At 44.4% G+C, this 21074-nt stretch overlaps 1 protein-coding gene across 15 annotated transcripts in view; it reads left to right on the plus strand.

Moving 5' to 3' along the window:
* The window catches only part of MAP4 (microtubule associated protein 4), a 168400-nt gene that overhangs the window by 122802 nt on the left and 24524 nt on the right, over positions 1-21074 (plus strand). The window lies entirely within an intron of this gene.

The raw sequence follows: 21074 nt of genomic DNA on the forward strand, positions 1-21074 counted from the left end.
TAACTAAAATCTCTTTAGCCAGGTTCCCATGTCATCTTACGCTATGCATTCTAGAGCAACAGGACGGCTTTCCTAAATGCATCAGCTCCTGTATGTACTACTAAAATAGGTATGAGCTTTGTGATACAGCTCCCTTGGGAGTCATGGCAACTGTGATGCTGCAGATTTCTCACACAGACAGTAGTTGTATGTATCTTTCATAAATTAGGCCTGCAAACTTCTGTAATTTTTTTTTTCTAATTTTGACTTTGCAGCTTAAAGTTAAGAAATGGTGGATGTAAGGTTGTTCATGCAATTTGAATTTAATCCCTTATCTATCTTTTGGATTTATTTCAGCTTCTCGGGTTTTGTTGTTGCCATTGTAAGAACTGCCCTAGATTCTTCTGGAAAATTATTTTACACCTTTTAATGTCAGGAGGCAGCTGAGATGATAACCAAAACATGTCAGACCAGCCTTTAAAATGTGACTGAGCCTTTATGCTACCTCTTGTGTGGAATTAAAACTAAAATTGGGAGTTATGTATAAACCCCAGGGTCCTAAAGTCTGTACTTCCAAGCAGGTGCCCTGGCTGATGCAGGGGATCTGATGTTGAGGAGTGGTTAACGGAGGAAAAAACGGAAGGTTTTCATTCATCCAATGCTGAGCGTTTTGGTTCAGATTTACTGCTAGCATCCCTCTTCCCTTTGGTCCTCAAGCTGTATTTCAACACTGAGCCTTTCAAAAGATTCTTTTTTCCTCCAATCTATCCTTAAAGAATAGTCTATTTGAAAAAAAGAAATTGATTTGTTTCAGTGTTTTGGATTTTGTATCTTCTTATGGTTTTTGATTTGCATAAGCTGTTCAGGAAAGGGCCATTTTCGTGTGCATCTGTTACAGCGATGCTCCAGTACTTAATGCTGTGGGCTTTGGTGCTGGCAGGGGAAAGAGCTTATTGCATAACCCCATTGTGTTCTAGACAGTTATGCTTCGGAATTATTCTCCCAACCATGGAGAGGCCTGTGGAAGTGGTCATCTGATGCTTTAGTTACCCCCTTTCCTCAAAAGCTTCCATCACAGCCTCTGTCGCTGCCTTCTGCGGGCACCCTTCCAGCGCCAGACCTTTCAGCTGAGCTGATGACAAGCTGTCTTTGCAGCCCATTGGCACAATCACCGCGTGTAATACAGTACATATTTCTCAATATGACAGCTCTAAATCCCTTGTGTGTAAATAAGATACGTTCACAAGGAAGAAATGCCATCCCTGCTTAATGACAGTATTTGCTTTTCTTTTACAGCCACAATGAAGCCCTTTCTCTAAATATTTTCTTTTCCTGACTGGTTCCCATTATGTTGGTGTCATTATAATGTTAAGTCGGTTTAGCATTTCCACAGTAACCTTTCATTCATATAATGGCTGTAATTCTCCTCTGGGACCCCAAACTGTAATTGGGTTTGTCTAATCTGAGCTAATCAGCTATGTGAGCACGGTGGGGCAGTGTGCTGTGTGGGTGTGCATCCACCTCACCTGAAGTCACCGTCACAGATGCAGTTGTGGACAAGCACCTCATAACAGCAGTGGTGCTTTAATAATGCTTTTGAAGTGCTCAGAATTCCATCACATTGCAGCCTCTTCAGTAATTAAGACCTGCCTGCTTAGGTGTATGAGAGAAGTGAAAACCAATGTCACCAGCCAATTCTCATGCCGGTATTAAAAGTATTTATGAAACAGCAAGAGAACTTCACTATTAAATGCTTCCCCCCTACATTTTTGCACGCGTGTGTTTGATTCTCCTAATTGTAATTAAAAGACGAGCTGAGCTTGGAGGACATTTTTGCAGATCTGTAGCTTGCAGATAGTGGGAGCCGAGAGGCCTGTTTGCCTTCTGTAGAACCAGTGCTGGGCTCGGAATGTGCCGTTTATAAGGCTTGCTCAGAACAGTTGTAACTGTTGCCCGTCTTTTTTGTCTTCCTTTTTTTTTTTTTCCTGGTTGGTTTTGTACTGCATGTTACATTAACACTGGTGGTTTCTTTAGCTGGAAGGTCTCACGCAGCAACTCTCATTTTAAGCTGGCACCCTATACTCTTTGGCTAGGACTTCCTAAGCTTTGTTTTCTTTCTTTATTTTCTGTTCCTGCTCATCCTTGACACTCTGACCTTCAAGAAAAGCTGGGAGCAAAACAAATGCACTTCTGTTTGTAAATTCTGCCAGGTTAAGAATGTTGAACACATTTCCTTAGGGATGTTGTTTAACTTTCAGGGGATATCTGAGTTTCAAGCATTATCTTTCCTTGCTGGTTCATTGCTTGTGTATCATTCAGGTGATTTTGCTTTGCTTCTTTTCAGTTTCTACTTTCAAATACTCCTACAATAGCCAAATACTGATAAGAGTTTGAGTAGGAAACGCTCTGGAGTGTTTTAATTTTGGTTTTGGCTGATCACTAGGATTTTTAATGTATTATATGTAAATTCTAAAGTAAGCAGGGTTTGATGTGTGATTATCCTGTCCTATAGAGCATGAGGCTTTGTTTAAGTATCATATGGCTCCACACCTGTGAAATGTTAAGTTTGTACCACAAAGTTATGATGGCCAGAACACTAAATATTCTGGTTCACCTTTTTATCCTTTAGCCTGGCTCCTTCCAGCCTGCGAGATGAAATGAAGCGTGCGAGTTCAGCGGGTAGTGTCAGACTTCAGGCTTCATGTGTTGATGCTTGTTTCACACACAGTGAGTTTTGGGCTGAGCACACAATGTGTGTGTGTGTGAGCTTACAGATGAGCAAGTGTGTAAATTGCAGTTTTAAGGCCTTGGCTTATATAGACAGAGTGTGTCCATGATGGTTCTGATCAGTCTGATCACTGACTGTTATTGGTAATAACACTTAATTAGAGATCACATTAGTTGGCAATGCTGGCAAGGAGTAGCTCATCATCCTGGAAAGTGATGTTGCCTTAGAAACCAGTGCAAAGGACTGCACAGAAACGATTGTGTTAGATTGGGGAGGGGGGGGAAGCAGAGGCATTAGAAGGGATAAGTAATAGCTTTGGGAGTGAAGCAAAAATAGAAACACTAGGCTGATTCATCTGCTGAGGCTGGAAGCTTGCAGATTGGGTATTAAGTCGTGACGTGTTGATGTAGTGATTTTAGCCTGCTCTGGTTATTGGCACTGCCTCAGCCTGGGCAGCCACATTTTACCTGGTAAAGCCCGGTGAAGTGGATAGGGATTCTTTGCAGCTTCTTCAGCACTTCCTTTGGGTATGCCTGCCTTTGTAAAATGCTCCTGTTCATAGATACCATATAAGCATTGAAATACATCTACGCAGCTCAGATAAAAAGACTACAGATGTATTTAATGTTGGTACTGAAATTTGTGCTGTATGTGCTCAGCTTCCCCGACAGGCTTATTTGTGTCAACTGTACTTGTAAGAAAACACAGGATTTAATGATGATAAGAGGATGGGAACAGGCAAAATATAACCTTCCTCCTTGTGAAACAGGCTGCTGTCTTGCCACTGGAAGGTTGCAAGAAGCTCCAGGCAGTGGGTGAGACTCTACGTCCAGAAGCTGGACCAGGGTCTGACTTGCAAGAGCTTTTAACAATTTCCCTGCCATTATCGGACACATTCTGGAATATGGTGGAGAGCGAAAAGGATTGTGAAACCCCAGATCTGGTATTTGAAGAGTATGAAATCTTCCTCAAAGTTGAGCTAAGGGTAAAAGCAGTGGTTGTGCTTCCTTCCAGGGAGTCTGACTGGCCCTTCAAAACCAACTCCTCTTTAGCATGGGCCTTTCCTCATTTGAGTGGTTTTTCAAAATCTGTCCAGCTCTTGTTTTCTGAACATCCTCCCACCCTTTTCTGCTTATCTTCATTGACTAGCTTCTCTTACAATTCTTTAGAAAATTTAAAGTTTGTAAGAATCTAAAGGAACAGCTGGGACGAAAGCTCCGGTGTGAGGACTGCCGGTCATGTCTTGTGAGTGGCGATTCCTGGTCTTGCTGAAAGCTTAGCACAACAACCGTGGCATAGCTTCAGGAGCAGACTATTAATAAATTTAAAGAGAAAAATGCATTTGTTAGAAGGTAGAGGTTAGGGCACGGGAACTGAGAATGAGAATTGGAAACAACATGCTATGGGCAGGATGAAGCTGTTGAGAAGCTGTGTATGAACTCTACATTACCTCCATTAATATCCTGAGAGATTAAATATTAGATGACTTTAGAGATTTTTTCATAGCTTCTCCTGCTTCTGAGTATCCCAGGTGTTGAATATGGTTCACTTCCTACATTTTAAAATTATTAAATAAAGTAGCAGTGTTGGTTGTTACTGGCTGTATATTGACATTATGAGTCAGGCTTTTCTTTCCAGGGATGCAAATTTCTTCTGTGATACTGGGCTCTGAGGTACCAGTCCCTAAGTCAATGAGGATTTTCTCCTCTGTCTATTACAAATGGTAGCTGTTTGGGTTGTTTTTAGGAAAAAAGAATCAAATAAAAACCTACTAGGTGGCTTCAGGTAGCTTTACAACTTTACAAACTTGCCCTTGCTCTTTTTGAAGTGTATTAGGTGATCTCTAATGGACTGAGGTTTGCTGCAAAAATCTTGGTTTGGAATTGACTGAGCGGCAGAGGAGTAACTGTAATTACATGGGATGAGATGACTTCAAGGTCTGCCAGTTTGGGGGTCAAGCTAAATACTTTTAGCATGAGCAAGCACTTGCAAACAGTCCTACATCAGTTTAGGAGAGAGCATGCAAGCCTTGAGCTAAGGTCCCATTTTCCACTAGCAAGACACCTATGAATATTTTAAAGTAGAGAAAAAATTGTTGAGGCCTTTTGAGAAGTGAAGCCTGTGGGTGGAACTATTCTGGTTAATTAGAGGGTGTCATGAAAGATTCATATAACTTTACAGTTCCTTAGTCATTGTTTTTAAATATAGCAGTGTCTGAAATCCAAAGCTTAAATACAAGTGGATAAATGTGTGGATTGTAGCATTTGTCAGCAGCAGGTTAAATTCAGGGGGCGTAGTGTAGCTTCCAGTTTCTGAGTGTAAAAATACATTCATGCTCGGTTAAGCTATAGCGGGGAGTCCTTTTACTGCATCAGCTATAAGGACAAAATTTTCTCCCAGACTGGAGTCTATTGATGTCCGTAATGGCCAGTGTCTGTAAAGTATTGTAACCCTGGTTCAAAGAAGAAAATTTGCTTTAGTCAAGGATTAATCTGTACCAGGCACTTAAGAAAAAAGACGACTCTGCAGTTTGGGGCTAATGCAATCGTAGCAACCCAGCTACTGGCGGCTGACTGGCTAGAAGCAACCTCAGCCCTCTTGGGTAGGCTCCCAGTTTAAGCAGGGAAGCAGTGTCCAAGTCAAGAATCACAGTTAGAAAAGCCTGGTGGAGGATGCTGGGTGTAGAGGCTTCGCAGGATGGCTGAGTAGTGCACTTAGTATGTGTTGAGGCTGGTTTTGACCAGGTGAACACAGAGTATGAAATGCTAGGTGTAAATCAAGTGCAGTAGAAAAAAAAATCAGCTCAAAAATATTATCAGATATGTTCACAGTTGAACAAAAATATTTTAAAATCATGTTTACAGTATTTAAGACTGCAAAACCTCTCCCACCCTGTCCTATTTAATCCTTTTGGGCATTGTCCACTTGCTTGTGTGAGCGATACGGTTTGTGAATTGTGAAATCCTCATTACAGCAATGCTCGTGATTGCTGTTGTGACTCCAAAAGAATATATTGAAATTCACTGAAAACAAAGCCCTTATGCTGAAAGAGATCATTCTGCGCTGCGATGTTTGGAGCTGGGCTTGTTTTGGGGGTTTGTGTTTTGTTTTTCTTTAAGGGGAGGAAAACTGCTGACCTGAGTTCCTGAGTATCCTTAAGAGTGGTTCTTCAGCAGGAATTAATACTTCTAAACACATTGATTGTAATAGAGTTTGACAGAGAAAAAGGAGATGGCAACGTTTCCCAAAACGTGTAACAACCCAAGAAACACTGCTCACAGAAAAATCATTTTGCTGAGACGATTAAACCCCACTGGTGTCCAGCCAGAGATGGATATTTCTGTTGCAGAAGTGTATTTCTCTTGATTTATTGGTGTGGGTTTTTGCAAAAGAACAAAACCTGCCGTTTTCGTTCGAACTAGTGGCTGAATCCAGTAAATGAGGCGTGCGGCAGGCAGGGGGTGGGGAGGGCGTTCTGTCATGAATGCAGGGGGCTTGGTGTGTCGTCACCGGCGCCAGCAGCGCGCTCAGCTCGCTCAGCGCTGCTGTACAGCCACGGGAGGAGGCAAAGCGATCGGAGATGTCTCTCTCGAACAAGCAGCCCGCATCGCTCTCTGAATACAGCCAGCTGTGCAAAAGCAAGAACACGGAGAGCTTCTCGGAAGCCTTCCACTGCATGGAGTCCCCGAAAGACTTCGGCAAAACTGAATTCGAATGGCAGAGGACTGAGGGGAAGCTTAATGAGATTGGCTTGAATGTAAACTCAGGGGGACCGATTAAGGATGGGCTCGTTAAGACTGCTGGCTTCACGGATGAGGACAAGCTCTGCTTCTTTGAAGGAAAACTAGACAAAGAGCTAAAAATAGCTCAGAAAGACAAAAGAGAAATTGAGGTGCAAGGCAAAAAATACCAGGCAGCTGCAGGTCACCTTGAGAGCTGGTCTTTGATTTCCGAAACGTTCCCTCCTGCAGAAGGGAACTTTGCAAACCCTAAAACTACAGATTTTCATGTGGGACAGGCAGGACCTGAAAAACCTAGTCCAGGGCTGGGTAAAAATGAAGCCATCACCGATCAGGAGAAAGCAGCCGGGAAGGCTGGAATGGAGACCAAATGCCAGCCAGCCCCGAACCTGCCCAATCTGTCTGTGTCGGAGAGTGCTCCCAGCAAATCCGTGAAGGAACAGGAAATCAGTGTCTGGAATCCAAATTTCCACCCTATCCTGCCCAATGATTCGGGGTCTAAAGAAGCAACCGTGAAAAAAGATGGAGCCCCCAGCTATTGTGTAATTGGGGTCGTTAATGACAACTATGTGCAGAGTAGCTTTTCTTCCTCCTCAACAGCACCTAAGCCAGAACCTCCAACTACCACCGTAGAGCTTGCACAAGATGACTCCAAAAGTAGTCACTTTAACAATACCGCTGAAATGGAGGAAGAGATGGAAGACAAGCTGAGCTGTGCAGACGACGGCAGTTTTCTGAACAGGGCTGCCCACCAAAGGAAGGCAATGAGGCGTGCAATGTCAGAGTGCTCTCACTTGTCAGTGCCCCTAACCCTTAACCTGGCTGATAAATACCCTGAGCCAGTGCTTAGAGAAGACGTTGCTACTGGTCTGCTCTCTCCTAATAGCAGCCTGACCCAGTGCTCGAGCCCCACAGCCAGAAAGCCGGGCGCACCGATGAAAAGGTCAATGACCGTGTCAGAAGAGCAAACATCTGTCTGCAGCTTGGGTCCTGAGCAGAGCTGCGCAGGGCTGCCCAGCCTGGTGGTGAAGGAGCATCAGTCCCTGCTGGCAGAGGAGCCGGCTGCCAAGAAGAGAGAGGAGTGGAACAGTGGCAGCAACTCGGTCAAGAAAGAGCTGGGCAGCCCAAGCTTGTATCACAGCAAGCTGGAGCAAATCCCTGAAATCAGCAGCCAGGACAAAGAGAGGGAGGAGGAGGCGGTGGTGGCGAAGAGGGAGAAGAGAAATGCCACCGATGGAGCTGCCGGCTTTGATGCTCCCAAAAGCAAATGCACCGAGATGGAATCCACCAAAACTGCTCCACTGGAAAGAAAAGAAATTGAGGTCAGCAATATGCAGAGCTCTCCGTCTCCCAAGCAAGGAGATTTACCACGTGATGGTATGTTGCTAATTTTTACCTCCCTGGGGAGTGAGCAGACAGTAGCTAGAAAGCAACTAAGTGACTTTACAGGCTGCAGGCAGAGGGGGGGGCAGCTCAGTACACCTGAAAAGAGTAGCGTGGTTCAGGTTCCTATAGTTAGAACAAAGGATGTGGTTTGGGTAGATGAAAATGGAGGAAAAACATGTAAAAAAACCAACAAATGCCTGGCTGATTCCACAGCATCTCTTGCAGCACCAGCTGTTAATTGCTTGCTGGGATCCTAAACCTGGCTAATAGATTTTAAAATCTGTGGCACCCACAGCAGTCTCTCTTCAGTACCCTCTTGCCACTCCCTCTTGTGAGCATAGGTGCCCTCCTGATTTGCAAGCTGTATTGTTAGAGCAGCGTTATCAAAGTTAAAACCTTCCAACCTGTGTCAGAAAGGTCTGCAGGTTGTGCTTTCCCATTAAGCTTTTAGTGCCTCTTGGTATTTCTGTTTGAGGAGGCAGCAGGAGCAAGTCGGTATAAGGATGTATGTAGTTACGCTCTTCCTGACTGTTTCAGTGCTGAGATTCCAAGTGGAATTTCCCTGTTACTTTCTGTAACCTCTTTCCCGAAACCCCAGTTACAATGGAGCCTTTCCCACTGCGACGTGTGAATAGCAGCTTGTTTTACTTTGTAGTGGTTTGTTGTTTCGATAGTGCTGTGATGGATGAGGTCAGTCTTCCCGGATTTAAAATCTGTGAGAAGAGTAGTTAATCTTTGTTCTCCAGCCTGAAACAACATCTCTGTCCCTCTTGCCAGCTTCAGCCAGCAATAAACCTGCTTTTTTCCTAGATTATGGGTGCGAGGATTGTCTATGTGCTTTGTCTGTTCCCTGCGTTAACAAGAGCTGTGCGTGGGAAGAGGAAAGAAAATGTGTTGGGGAATAAAGACAAAAGACTTGCATTGAGTATTTTTGCATCCAGTGACGACTTCTGTAGCAAACTGGTTTGCTAAACATTCGGAAGACTAATCTAACACTTGATATTGTCATACCCTGGGCTGAGAGTGACATGCCGATGTGCAGAGGGATGCGCTGCTCAGGTGGAGCTCCAGAATGCTGGGTGCGGGGTGCTAGCAGAGCTCCCCCACGATGCGGAGCTCGGAGCAGGATACTGGGCTCTGCTCACAATCCCGGTCAGTCACCGTCTCTGGTTTGCGGTGCGTTAGTGACACCCAACGGTCAGTCACTCAGCCCCTGCATGCCTGCGCCAGGCTCTGCTCATCCCTCCTTTTCCAGCTGTCTGTAATTCCTTTCAACACTGTCATATTCTGTGTCTAATTAGAGTTTTACTTTTCTCTATTCATTTATCGTGAGATGCTTCAATTTCCAAGACTGGCAGTCGGAGATCTGTAGAATGAGGTTTGGGCACTATGAACCACCCCTCTCTGAAGTGCCAACATGTCTTATCGCCTTCCCCTTTCGTTAGCTCAGTGTTACCTTGTTCCTTACGGTCTACTTGGTGTCCAGATTTTAAATAACTTTGGCAGCCGTGAGATGGAGTGCCAGTTTTGGTGGCAGCACATCATAGATTGCAGGCATCAGTCCTGCCGAGCCTGAGCAGAGATGTCAAATCTTTTCACGCAGGCAGGAGCCATCAGCTCTCCTGTTGATAGTTGCCAGAGCGATCCAGTGATCCTGGCTGTGAGCCACAGTTGGAGGGGACACCTGGAGACGTGTTTGCTTGGGCACGAGCAGGATCTGTGTGGCTCTGTGTTTGCCTGTGCTCAATTTTGCACGTAAACACGAAAGGGTCATCAAACTTCTTGACACCTTAAACATCATATCAATAAAAGCAATGCTGCAATAGAGGTGGAACAGAAAAAATAGTGCTGTGTTTGTGCACACCTTCCACGCCGCAGAATTTCTGGGGCGGTGGGGTTTGCTGACACCTGCTCTGCAACTGAAGTTTATTTGCGACGAGGCAAATTAGCAAGGAAGTTCATATTTTGGACAACCAGGAAACCAGATTTGGCTAGGCTGGCAAATTCTGTCAAGCTCAAGAGGCAGCCGTTTCAAAACACAGATATGTGGGATCTTTAAATCAGAAAAACATTTAAAACATAATTTAAAGTGGATTGACATGTTGTCCCCAGGGGGGCTGAGCATCAGTGATGTAAAGGTCACTGAAAGATATGAGTGCTCGGAGTCTTTTGGTTGGATTGTTTTTCGCAGATGGCTAATTCATATTGCCAAGCTTTCTTTTAAGTATCTAGGTTTAAAATTTTGCTCTCATAATCTTTATTTTAAAAGCTAGTTTATCGTCCATATAACCATAGGTCTGAGTGTGAACTGATACAGTAATAAATGAGGTAGCAGACGGCTCCTGGGCTTCCCTGGGGCAAGAACACCACAGAGTTGTAACTAATTTTTTACTCTCTTCTTCAAAATTAAGAGCTGATTAGGTTTGGTTTGTTCTGTTTTGTACAATGCATTGGTAAGAAATAAACTCTGGATTTATTCTCTCCTGGAAGAAAACATAGCAGCAGGTGCAGTTAAATGTTTTCTTTGCTTTATATATGTGTAGCTGAGAGAGAATTTTTGGAATACAAGAGAAAACGGACAAAAATTCCTCAGATGTTTCTGAAATTATTTCAAACTCTCTGTGATGAGCTTTTGCTTCCTCTCCACTGTTAATAAGCAGAGAGGCGGTTATAATAAAAATAACTCAACCAAGCAAGCTGTCTTGGCTGTAAGTATGGAACTGATTCTAAATCTGTCCTTTGCATTTTATTCACGGCTAAATTACCCTTTACCTGACGTGTCCTTGTCAGCTTCCCCTGCTTCAGTCGTGGCATTCACCTTGCAGGTCTCCTTCCAGTCACAAGGCACAAGTGCAGAATGGCCAACGTACCTCTTGTATCTGACAGAAACAGAATTTTCCTTCTTTTTGTTAATTCCTCTATTTTTCTGCCTATCTGTTAGTTCTAAACCCAGCACTTATATTTGGGGTGGCAGCTTTTGCCACTTGCACTTTCTTTCATCCTAAAAATTCTTGAAGGAGTTGTCCAGCTTGACTCCCGTCATTTGAATGGCATCTCTCTGAACTTCTGCCAAAAGTGGACTTCCTTGGTCCTGTGCACCCAGGGTTGGGGGGATTTTTGCTAAGCATCTGCTGTTCCTGTGCTTTTTTTAAGGTGCCCTAAAATTGTACATGAAACATTTCTTTCTTGCAAATAGTTTGGTGTTAGTATGATGGCATGTTTAGTTAAATTTCATTCTAAAAATTGTCAGAAAGGCATACCCATTCAAAACTCACGTACCCACAACAGGTATTTTAAGGAAGGAGATCCTGGCTGCGGATTAGTCCTTATCAGAGCTGAGCTGCGGAACTTGTTCTGGTCCCTTACTCCTTCAGCAATTACTGCAGATTCTCACCAAAACAAGCGGTCACATTGTTTCCTGCCCTGAACAGTAGCTCTGATGCATGTTCACCTTGTCTGCAAGCTGTTGTGTGTTTCATTGCACATACCTCGTCACCTCCAGTGGTGTCCCTTAGATAAGCAGTGCCATTCACTGCCCTCACCTTCTGCCTTTTCTCATTTTCTTTACATTTCCTCCAACTTGAAGTATTTTCTGCTCTGAAATACCAGGAATTCCAGCCTCCACTGGACCACACTCTGTTGGGACCATCACCTCTCTGATACTCAGCGGCTCAGTGTGTGCATCAGAAAAATAGTCTTGGTTTTCTGATTCTATTTCTTTACAAATCTATAAGCAAGGTGTGCGGTCCAACATAACTTCTGAATCTTCTGCGGGTTTTTTTGCAGCAGAACACTTTGCGGTTTATACCGCAAAGGTAAATACAGAATCCCAGACTTCCAACATGACTGAGTGAGGCTGTGATAGCCTATTGCCTCATTTTACATAGATTAAAGTTAATTATGGGATTAGGAAATAGCAGCCCAGCTACCTCATAATGAACTAATGATACTTGTTCAGGTAATGTTAGTGGTCTGGAAGATTCCTTGCCAGTTGAAGTCATGCTTTTAATGAGAAAGGAAGAAAGAAACGATTGCAGGCTGCGGGCAGGAGGGGGAAATGAAGGGACCGGTGCTAAAACAGTGCCTGATATGGGCTGTGGATAGTTCTTGGTGTATGCATCTTCAGCCTTAAACATAAAATAAACATTGGCATCTCTCTCAGAGATCTCAGGGAGAGTTTAAAATTGATGCTGAAAGTATTGTAATCGTTACATAAATCAGGCAGGTTCCCTGTTTTGCAACACACACTGTGCTTTCTCAAAAATAGCAATAACTACCGGCCAGTGGCTTACAGCAGGTGCCTGAGTTTTCCTCTTCCCCTTTCTCTGGGGAGAGCTGTGAGAAGAGCAAGGAGATGTTCAGGAGCAGAAGAGGCGTTGAGGGCAGCGTGTGCTGGCTGTGTACAGGGGTGTTGTTTATGGCCACACACTGCTCATCCCTGGAAATTCCTGCTGCAAGCTCGAGGTGCCAAGTGTGGCGGGACTTAGAGAATGGGAATTGCTATGGATGGGTCTTCAAGGTACACTGGGTAGCTTAAGGGTATGTAAAATGTCATGCCTGAAGTCCAAGGCCACTGGTACATCAGCTGGTGTAAGGCGTGAGAAGACCCCTCAGGCTGGGCTCTCTGTTGCTTGTTGTTGATACGGGATGATATGCAAGTGTTTAATGTTGGACCCATTGGATCACTGGAAACATCTTATCTTTGTGCTTAAGTGTTCAGAGGCAGGATTGTGTGTGTAATTATTTTGCATTTTGAACAGTATGGAATCGCAGTTTTATGCCTTTGGATACTGGAAATACCCCGGGTGTCGCCTGGCCCAGGCACTGCCCCAGCTCGAGCAGCCAGCTGGAAATGCTGGGAGGTTTCAGCAGCACTCAGCAGCCCTAGGGACAGCCCGAAGCAGGAGTTGGGGCAGCCGTTCTCCCCGCTCCCCACCTGCTATCCCTTCGGAGGCGGCTTCAGTTGTGTGGGTTTGCTGGTATTTTAGCCTGGCTGGGAGGTGTGCTTGGCGCTCTCGCTTTGGTTTGTCAGGGGCATGGGCAGAAATAGAGCTTTTTGTTGGTTTTATGAATGTGCTTCCACTTTTATCAATGAAAAGGGAAAAGCTCATGATTTTGTTAGCTTTTTTTATGCCCAGCATCAAATTTTTAGCACTGTATCACCATCAAAAAGAGTATGTTCATTACTTTAAATAACTGTTTGGTTTTAGTTTGTGCAGTGTTAGATAAACATGGCGAGTAGTCTGATTTAGGATTTACCTTCCTGCGTAGAAGACAGTCATAACAAATCAACCTAGGTTTACAAAATGCAGGCAAAGAGGACATCTGGTTTATTCCTCAGTTCTTGAGTGAAAATGTACACAGTGATTGAGTTGCGTTCAGTGCCAAATAAAATGCTTAGCTATTCTGTATTTGGGTCAAGCAGGAGATATTTTATTTAGGCTTTTCTGGAGAGGAGAAAGCAGATAAGGGTTGTATTTCTGCTTAAACTGAGATTTGTTATATTTGTAGATACTTTTGTCTTAAGAGCCTTAAACAAAAAGGCTTTCTTTGATGGTGTTTTTTTTGATGGAGCAGCTCCTTCTGGGTGGTGATGGATGAAGAGGAAGGAGCTCATGCCTCTGCAGCATTGCTGGTGAAAGCAGTATTTAACATGGTCTGGTTTTGGTTTTAAGGTTGTTTACGTTTAAGAGGGAGAGTAAAGATGGTCGTTGCCTTATTGCTTAATCTATTTCTCTTAATGGATTTTCAGTTGATTACTCTAATCCCTATGAGAATTATGGAGCTGTTTCATTGAATGATGTTTTATTTCAGCTTAGCCTGCTAAATATCCCTTGCTGCTGATATGGAAGATGAGTGCCTGGCCTCGTTCAGGAGCGTGTTTGAATGCAGCTGCAAGTCCCCTTCCATTTTGAAGCACATAAATGAGCCAGCCTGGATCAGTGGCCGGGGGTAAGGCAGGTGAAACTCAGACCCCTAAAACAGGAGCTAGTGCCTTAACAAGTGGGGTAGGTGGGAAATGAGGGGGTTTAAGTGATACCAACTCAGGTACCACCAAAATGCTTATTTAACTAGTCAGTAAAGGGAGAAACAAGATGTAACATTCTTTAAAATCTTCCAGAGTTCAGTACGTAATTACTGCTGTCCTTCATCTTCAGCTTTTGCTTAGTGCAGTACCAGAAGACAGAAATGCTTACTTTTGGCCTTTTGAGATGAGCCTAAGCTATGTTATACTGGGGTCTTCACCTGTTCCTTTTCATGTGGAGAATGAATTTTTGGGAATGCTTATTCTTGTATAAGTTGCTGCATGATATTTGAGCAGTAATGTGCATAGGCTTTCATTCTGAGTTGCATGATTTTTAAAACAGTGCGATAACATGGTATAGCTTTAAAAAGATATGGGTATGTTTCTATAAGTACTTTTTCCTAATTTTACTTCTTCGGGGAAGGAAACACGAACAGTGAAGCTTTTCAGATTTAGAGCCTGGTTTTTTCACACACAGTAACCGCTTTCACGAGAGCGCTTTACAGCAAAACTGATGGTTGAAGGGATCTGAAAGACTGAAGGTCTGTGTTTGCCTCTCCTCTTGGGTTCCAGCTCAGCGTCACCTCACACGAGCTGTAACCCTGATGGTTTCATTTCTGTTCTGGCCGAGGAGGAGCAATAATGCTACCGTTGTAAGGATTTTATAGGATGTAGTTGTCACAAGGATGCTTTCGTGTGGCTTTCCTTCAGCAAATTGAGTTTTAGGAATTCAGAAAGGAAGAGAAAACAAACTAGAAAAAATTATATCAATTTATAAATCCATTATGTATTTGCATTTTGAATGCAGTATGTAAATCTGTGTGTTGTCCTCTGCCTCAAAAAAGTTATAATAGAAGTAGAAATATGATAAATAAAGGCACTGTATTAGAGAAATTCATATGGAGAATGGCTGAATAAACTAAGACTCTTTAGCTTGGAAGAGAGAGGACTTGGAGAGGGAGATGATTGTGACTACTGTCTATAAAGTCATCAATGACATGAAAGTTGTGAACAAGAGAAGACTGTTCAGTTTTTCTAGCATAAGAATATGGGTCATCAAACAAAAATAGCAGCAGCAGATGAAAGCAAATGATGCTGGGTGACTTCTCAGCTATTTACAGCGAAGCTGTAAAACATCTTGTGCCAGGAATTTATGGACTGTGATGTTTTATTATATCTTTTTTTTTTTACCATGAGGCTAATAGAATATTGAAGGAGAAGTCCCAAGATGTGGTATCTCCATCCTTGGAGATGCTCTGAAGATGATTGAAAGCCCCCTGAGCAATCTGGTATAATTTGAACAGGAGATTGGGCTAAATGACCTCCAGACATCCCTTCCAACCTATATTGTTCTGCTGTTCTAATGTTAAATGATTACATGGGCTAAAGGGCTGTTGGACAAGTCTCCAAGACTGCAAGTCACAGGATGGGGAGAGCGATTTATTTGAGGAGGAGGAGGAGAGTGGGGTGGTTTTTTTTTTTCTCCTTATGGTTACAAAATCTATATATAGTTACTTATAATCAGGACTTGCCTTCAAGAAGCCGTATGATTAATTGCATACAGTGTGGGCATCCTCCACTACATAGCTGCAGTACAGACTGGAACAGAGCTCTGGGGGTCTCCAGTTTAACCCCCGACTCAAACCCACGTGTAAGCAGATGAGGTTGCTTCAGGGCCTTGTGTGTCCCTTCCAGGTCTGAATGCCTCCAAGGCTGGAGATCTTGCAGTCTCCTTGGGCCTCTTCCAGTGTTTGACCTCCCTGACACTGAAGAAGTTCCTCCTTATATTTGGAAGTTATGCTGGCCATGACTGTAAGCAACCTGATCTGCTGGGACCTGCTTTGAGTGATGGGTCGGGCTGGTGACCTCGGAGGTCCCTTCCAAACCTTCACTGCTCTGTGACTGTGTCACTTGAACACTTTGCTATATCCATGCAGGCAGATTGCTGAATTCTCACAGTAACCCGGGGTAATAGGTATAATCGCATTTTGAGTTATGAGTTCAAGGTTAAAATCATGAAGCGTTGTCTTGGCTTTCAGTATGTGGGTTTGCAGTCCTTTTTGTGTTCGGCTAGAAAAGCTCGGAGGAGCGGTGTGGCAGTTCGTGTCACCTGCCATTCCTTGCTGTGTTATTCTGCTGCCTCGTTCAGAAGTGCCTGCTGTCATTTCCTATTGCCCAGCTGTTCTGTTTTCAAACAGGCTTCAGCAGCTTTTGCCCCCACTTTCTTGCTGCTTTTGAGGAAGAGCCCCCGTTAGCATCTGCAAAACTCCATCAAAACGCTGAGTTTGGTTTGCCTTGTTCCTTGGCCTTTTTTAAAAGGCGCCTGTGGTTTTCAGACAGCAGAGCTTAAAATCAACCAAACTCTCCCTTATCCCACTTTTTTTTTTAATTCATTCAGAGGGAGGTTCTGTACATCCTTGTGATGTGATGGGGAAATTCTCCATTCCTTAGCTTCCTTCTAATGAAAGAAGGTCTCCTTAGAGGAAAGATAACCAGAGGAAAAGCTTTGACATCAGAGTCTTGTGGTTTACTGGATGCCAGTTTTCTGTTGGGGCTGAACAACAGGTTGTAAGACGTGCTTGAAGGCTCCTTGGAAGGTTCTCTTGAGCCGTGTTAGTGCTACATAGGAAGCTTGGGAGAGGGACTCGCTGTTCAAACAGGGATGTTTTTATAAAGAAATAATAGACAGTCTGTGTAAACATTCATGTTCAGCCTTGGAGGACAGCTTTGGTCTTAGGCAGCTGATGAGGTAGCTGTTCTACAGTGTGTTCTTATTGGGGGAAAAAGACATTTTTAAAGCCATCACAGAATCCCAGAACGGTTTGGGTTGGAAGGGCCCTTAAAGCCCCCCCAGTCCCACCCCTGCCACGCGCAGGGCCCCCTTCCCCCAGCCCCGGTGGCTCCCAGCCCCGTCCAGCCTGGCCTTGGGCACTGCCAGGGCTGGGGCACCCACAGCTGCTCTGGGCGGCCCGTGCTGGCGCCTCGCCACCCTCACAGGGAAGGATTTCTCCCTCAGCTCTGATCTCCATCTGCCCTCTTCACCTCTTTTGATTGTTTTATATCATGTGACATCTCTTCGAATGGTAGCTCACCTGCTGCTAGTAGCCACCGAGAGTGGCAGCATGTATAGAAGTGAGAGGTTAAGTATAAAATACGTTAAGAGTCTGCTCAGACACCAGGATTCTTGTGTAAGTAGCTTGTTATGAGTGGCTGCTCACACCTAAAAAACAGGATGAATTGCCGTTCAGGAGACTGAGCCTACTCCACGGCTATGTGGATGGCCCCACATGCTTTATTTGCGTCACAGTATTTAAACTTGACTGTTGGAGGCAGAATTATAAGTTTCCTCATTAGTGTTTTTTTATGGTTCACTCTGCTTATACAAGACAAAGCAGAGTTAAGTTCTCCATAATTTTTAAGACCTATAGGAAGAATGTTTTTCCTTTCATCACAAGGAGCTGAAGCTTGAGGGTTTTTTGAGTGTCAGTTTTGGCACAGATGGCCTTATTTTTGCCATTTATTCTGAAAAATCACCGCTGCTTGTTTGTTAGGAGTCTTCTTCCCTCTGGCTTCAGTTTTGTCTGACACACCATGTGGTCTTGTTTGCTGGGTCCTTCATCCAGCAATGGCAAATATCTGGTTTCTGGTGGCAAATTTATTTTAAGAATAGACTTTTTAACTTGTTGGCTCTAGTGTGCCTTTGTCAAACGTGGTTTCAGTGCTACAGCTCCTGCACATGGCCTTGGCTGGGTGTTACTACAGCTTTGGGACTGTCTTCGAGCATTTGGCTGACCCAGCACCGCAGTGGCGAGCGCTCTGGCAAGGCTGGTGCAGGGTCAGTAGGGAACTCTTCCGGTTTCTGCCACCAACACCTTGTGTAGGTCTTGCTGTGCTCAGCTCCATCCATGCAGGAACCTGGAAGAGGCAGCTGGTACACAGGTGATGCTGGGGATGCAGCCTGGGAAGCACTGGGAGACGGGCCACTGAGCGAGGCCAGCACAGGGGGTCACCTGGGACTTCAGCCAGCAAGAGGGTTCAAACTGGGGGATGGGGGTTTCAGTGAATTATAACATCACTGAATTTCAGCAGGTTTTTGTATGAGAGAGGGCTGCATCTGCCGGTGTCAAACTCCTGCTGCAGACAAGAGCAAAACTTTCTCCAGGAAACCATTGCAGTTGTCTTTGATGTGCAGGGTAGTTCTTCAGTGTTTTTCTTAGAACTGGCCTGTTTTTTCCAAAGCCACCTGGAGGCAGGTAGGTACTGTCAGTACGAAGTGATGGAAGCCCAGTGTCCATGTAAGAAGTGTCGGGCCACCCAGGGGTCGCTCCTCCACACAGCACAGCAGGAGTCCCGACCATCCCTCCTTCTGCCGGCTGGAGCACGTCTGAAAGGCACTTGATGCTGCTGTTAGGGGAGACATAAGCACCACTTGCCAAGTTTGCTGTTTTGTAATTGATACCTGTAAAACCTCCCAAACAAAATTCCGGAGCTCACGGGTTCAGTCGTTATTGTGGAGTCACTTGTTTTCTCCGGTGCACTGAGATATGAATAATTTCTTCTAGTTTCGCTCTTAGAAATTGTGAAGCAGTGGTGCCTCACAGTACTGTGAACTGACACGCACAAAAAAAGTTTGATTTCCACCGATAAAAACATACTTGGTGAGTAATGAAGGGTGAGCAAGGGATGAGGATGGATGTACCAAGCAGCATGGTGCAGCTTGCCGTTGCAGTCAGTAGCAGCAGGGAGAAAGGACCCGATTGCAGGGTTATGCCTTTGAGTTGATCGAAGGAAGATGCCAGATTGGAATGTCCTTCCCTCTCTCCTTCAAGCCCCTGTCCCCCTTTCCCCCCCGGGAGTAATTCAGCTCTGGGTGCTGACTCAGCTGGGCTGGATTTTCTCCATCAGCGAACACCAGGAGCTGCAGCGGCCGAAGGAGGAGCCCTGCTCGGGGCAGAGCAGCGCCTGCGAGAGCTCCCAACAACATGTCTTTGAAATATCTTTCAGAGGTTTGCTGCCATGCTTGGAGGAACAAGCAAACTGAAAAGTCTCTTAAATAGTTCTTGCAGACTAATGAACAAATTTGATTAAGATTTGGCAGCTTTTCCTAATACTCCCTTGTAACTAGGAAATCTTCCCAGGCAGTTCTCTGCTGTGTGTAGGAGAGAGCGCCTTCATAATTAAACGATGAATGAAAGCGAGTGTACTGATGAGCACACTGGGTTGTTTCTCAAATTGAGGCAGCACAAAACAAACCTATCCTTCTGTGATCCCCTGGGTTGTGTGCCCCGGCGCATCACAGGCTGTGAGAGGTGGAACCTGAATTATGGCCCTGTGCCCCCTGGAGCAGGGGAGTTCCCTACCCAGCTCTCCCGCGTTCATCATTATTATTATTATTTACAGATATAAGTTGTTTAACCTCTATGTGTGCTATCCTGCAGTGTAGCTCCATCAGCCTGGTTACGCTACATTTCAGGTTTACATCAAAAAAATACCCTATTTGTTTTGTGTGTTGAAGTTATTCGCTCCAAATTTCTTGTATAGTAGCCCGTATTTCATTAGATAACAGGAAATTCATGTTGTCATTAGTTTGGAAGCATGGAAGCTGCTGAGTTTTAAATCGTGAAACTTTGGAAGTTGAGGTTTTTTTGAGGACCTGCATTAGGCTCCCTGAGCAGATGAATTCCCCTTGCTGCGGGGATGCTGTGATACTGTCACCAAGCAAGAGGTTTAACGTTGCCGCTGAATTAGCTGAAATAATAAGGACAGGCTATACATGTAAGGTGACTTCCAAACGGATGGAAAGTCACCTTGCTGTCTGAGGTATTTGAGCCTGGTAGGATTCAAAACAAAGCCATCCCTAGGCGTGGGGTAAGACTGGTAGGATTCAAAACAAAGCCATCCCTAGGCGTGGGGTACCGGGAGCAGGGAGCAATGAATGGACAGAAGTTTGTTATTCAGAAGGAAGAACCATTGACAACAATTGCTCTTTCTGGTGTTGCTGTAGATAAAACTGACAAGTTAAATGAGGGAGAATGTAAAGGTTTATTGAAATGCAGTGGAGAAAACCCATATAGAGGAGCCAATGTAAATTAGCTAAAAAAAAAAAAAAAAAAGGGCTTTCTAACTGAACATGAATGATTCTTGAGAATTTTGCATTAAAAACAGTGGCCAGCCTGTACATTTTGATGCTTGTTTTCTTCACAAGTCTGTTTTGTATGCCTAGGATGCTAAACCCAGTGCTGCAAAACATTTAGTATGGCTTGGAAGCTAAATAGCTAGGAAGAGGCTAAAGTAGTGCAAGGGAAAAAAGGCTACTAAACTGGTTCTGGAGTCAGAAAAATAAAAACAACAACAAAACCGTCCTGCTGTTGAGCATCTCCAGGGCAGGCAGAAAGCACAGACTTATTTTGTGTTGACTGTTTCAACAGTGGCGTTTATACCAGTATTGAACTTTCCTCTGAGATGCTCCCTTCGTGACTGACAAGCAAAAAAATGTGAAATATAATCATTTTCAAAAGACATGGAAAACAACCTTTATACTGTTGGAATTGTTACACTATTGCCTGGTGGGCCCTTAGCATGCGCTGCAGCATTACAATCTGTTGTATTGTTATAAAAAGAAACACCTAACACAGATAACGCTTATTTTCATCCCCAGATGGCAAGGGAAAACGCATACGTTTGTGATGGGTTGATTGCACCGTATCCTTCATAAAATTCAAATGCCGCAGGAATTGCAGTGGAAGACAACTCATAGCAATGCAATTGTACAGCAACACGGCGGAGAAGTAGCGTTTTAAAAGCTATTTATAGGGAAATTGCCTTTTGCACGTCTCATGGTGCAGAGCAGCATGGCAGTTCCGCTGTAGGATTTATAAGGTATAGGGAGAAAACTTGGTGAAGCTGCTACTAAATTAGTGTTTTGTTGTATTGTTTGCTTTGGAAGACAGTAGTTATCGTGCTGGTGGCTGGGCAATGCTTTTGAGACCGGTTTTTAAAGGGAGATGAGGAAGTGGTGGTGGCCGCTCTGCTGCTGTTGAAGCAGCGGGTGGGTTTGCTGTCCCTCCTCGGGATAACACCCTTTGGTGGCAATGGCAAAAATGAGCGATCACAGCCAAAACCTGCCAGCCGGGTGTAAGCTTTGTGCTGTGAAACACGGCATGCACAGCATGACATGATGGTTTCCACACTAACAAGGGTCAGTATGATCCACGCA

The sequence above is a fragment of the Falco rusticolus genome, chromosome 4 (genome assembly GCF_015220075.1).
Source record: "Falco rusticolus isolate bFalRus1 chromosome 4, bFalRus1.pri, whole genome shotgun sequence".
NCBI classification, from domain to species: Eukaryota; Metazoa; Chordata; class Aves; order Falconiformes; family Falconidae; genus Falco; species Falco rusticolus.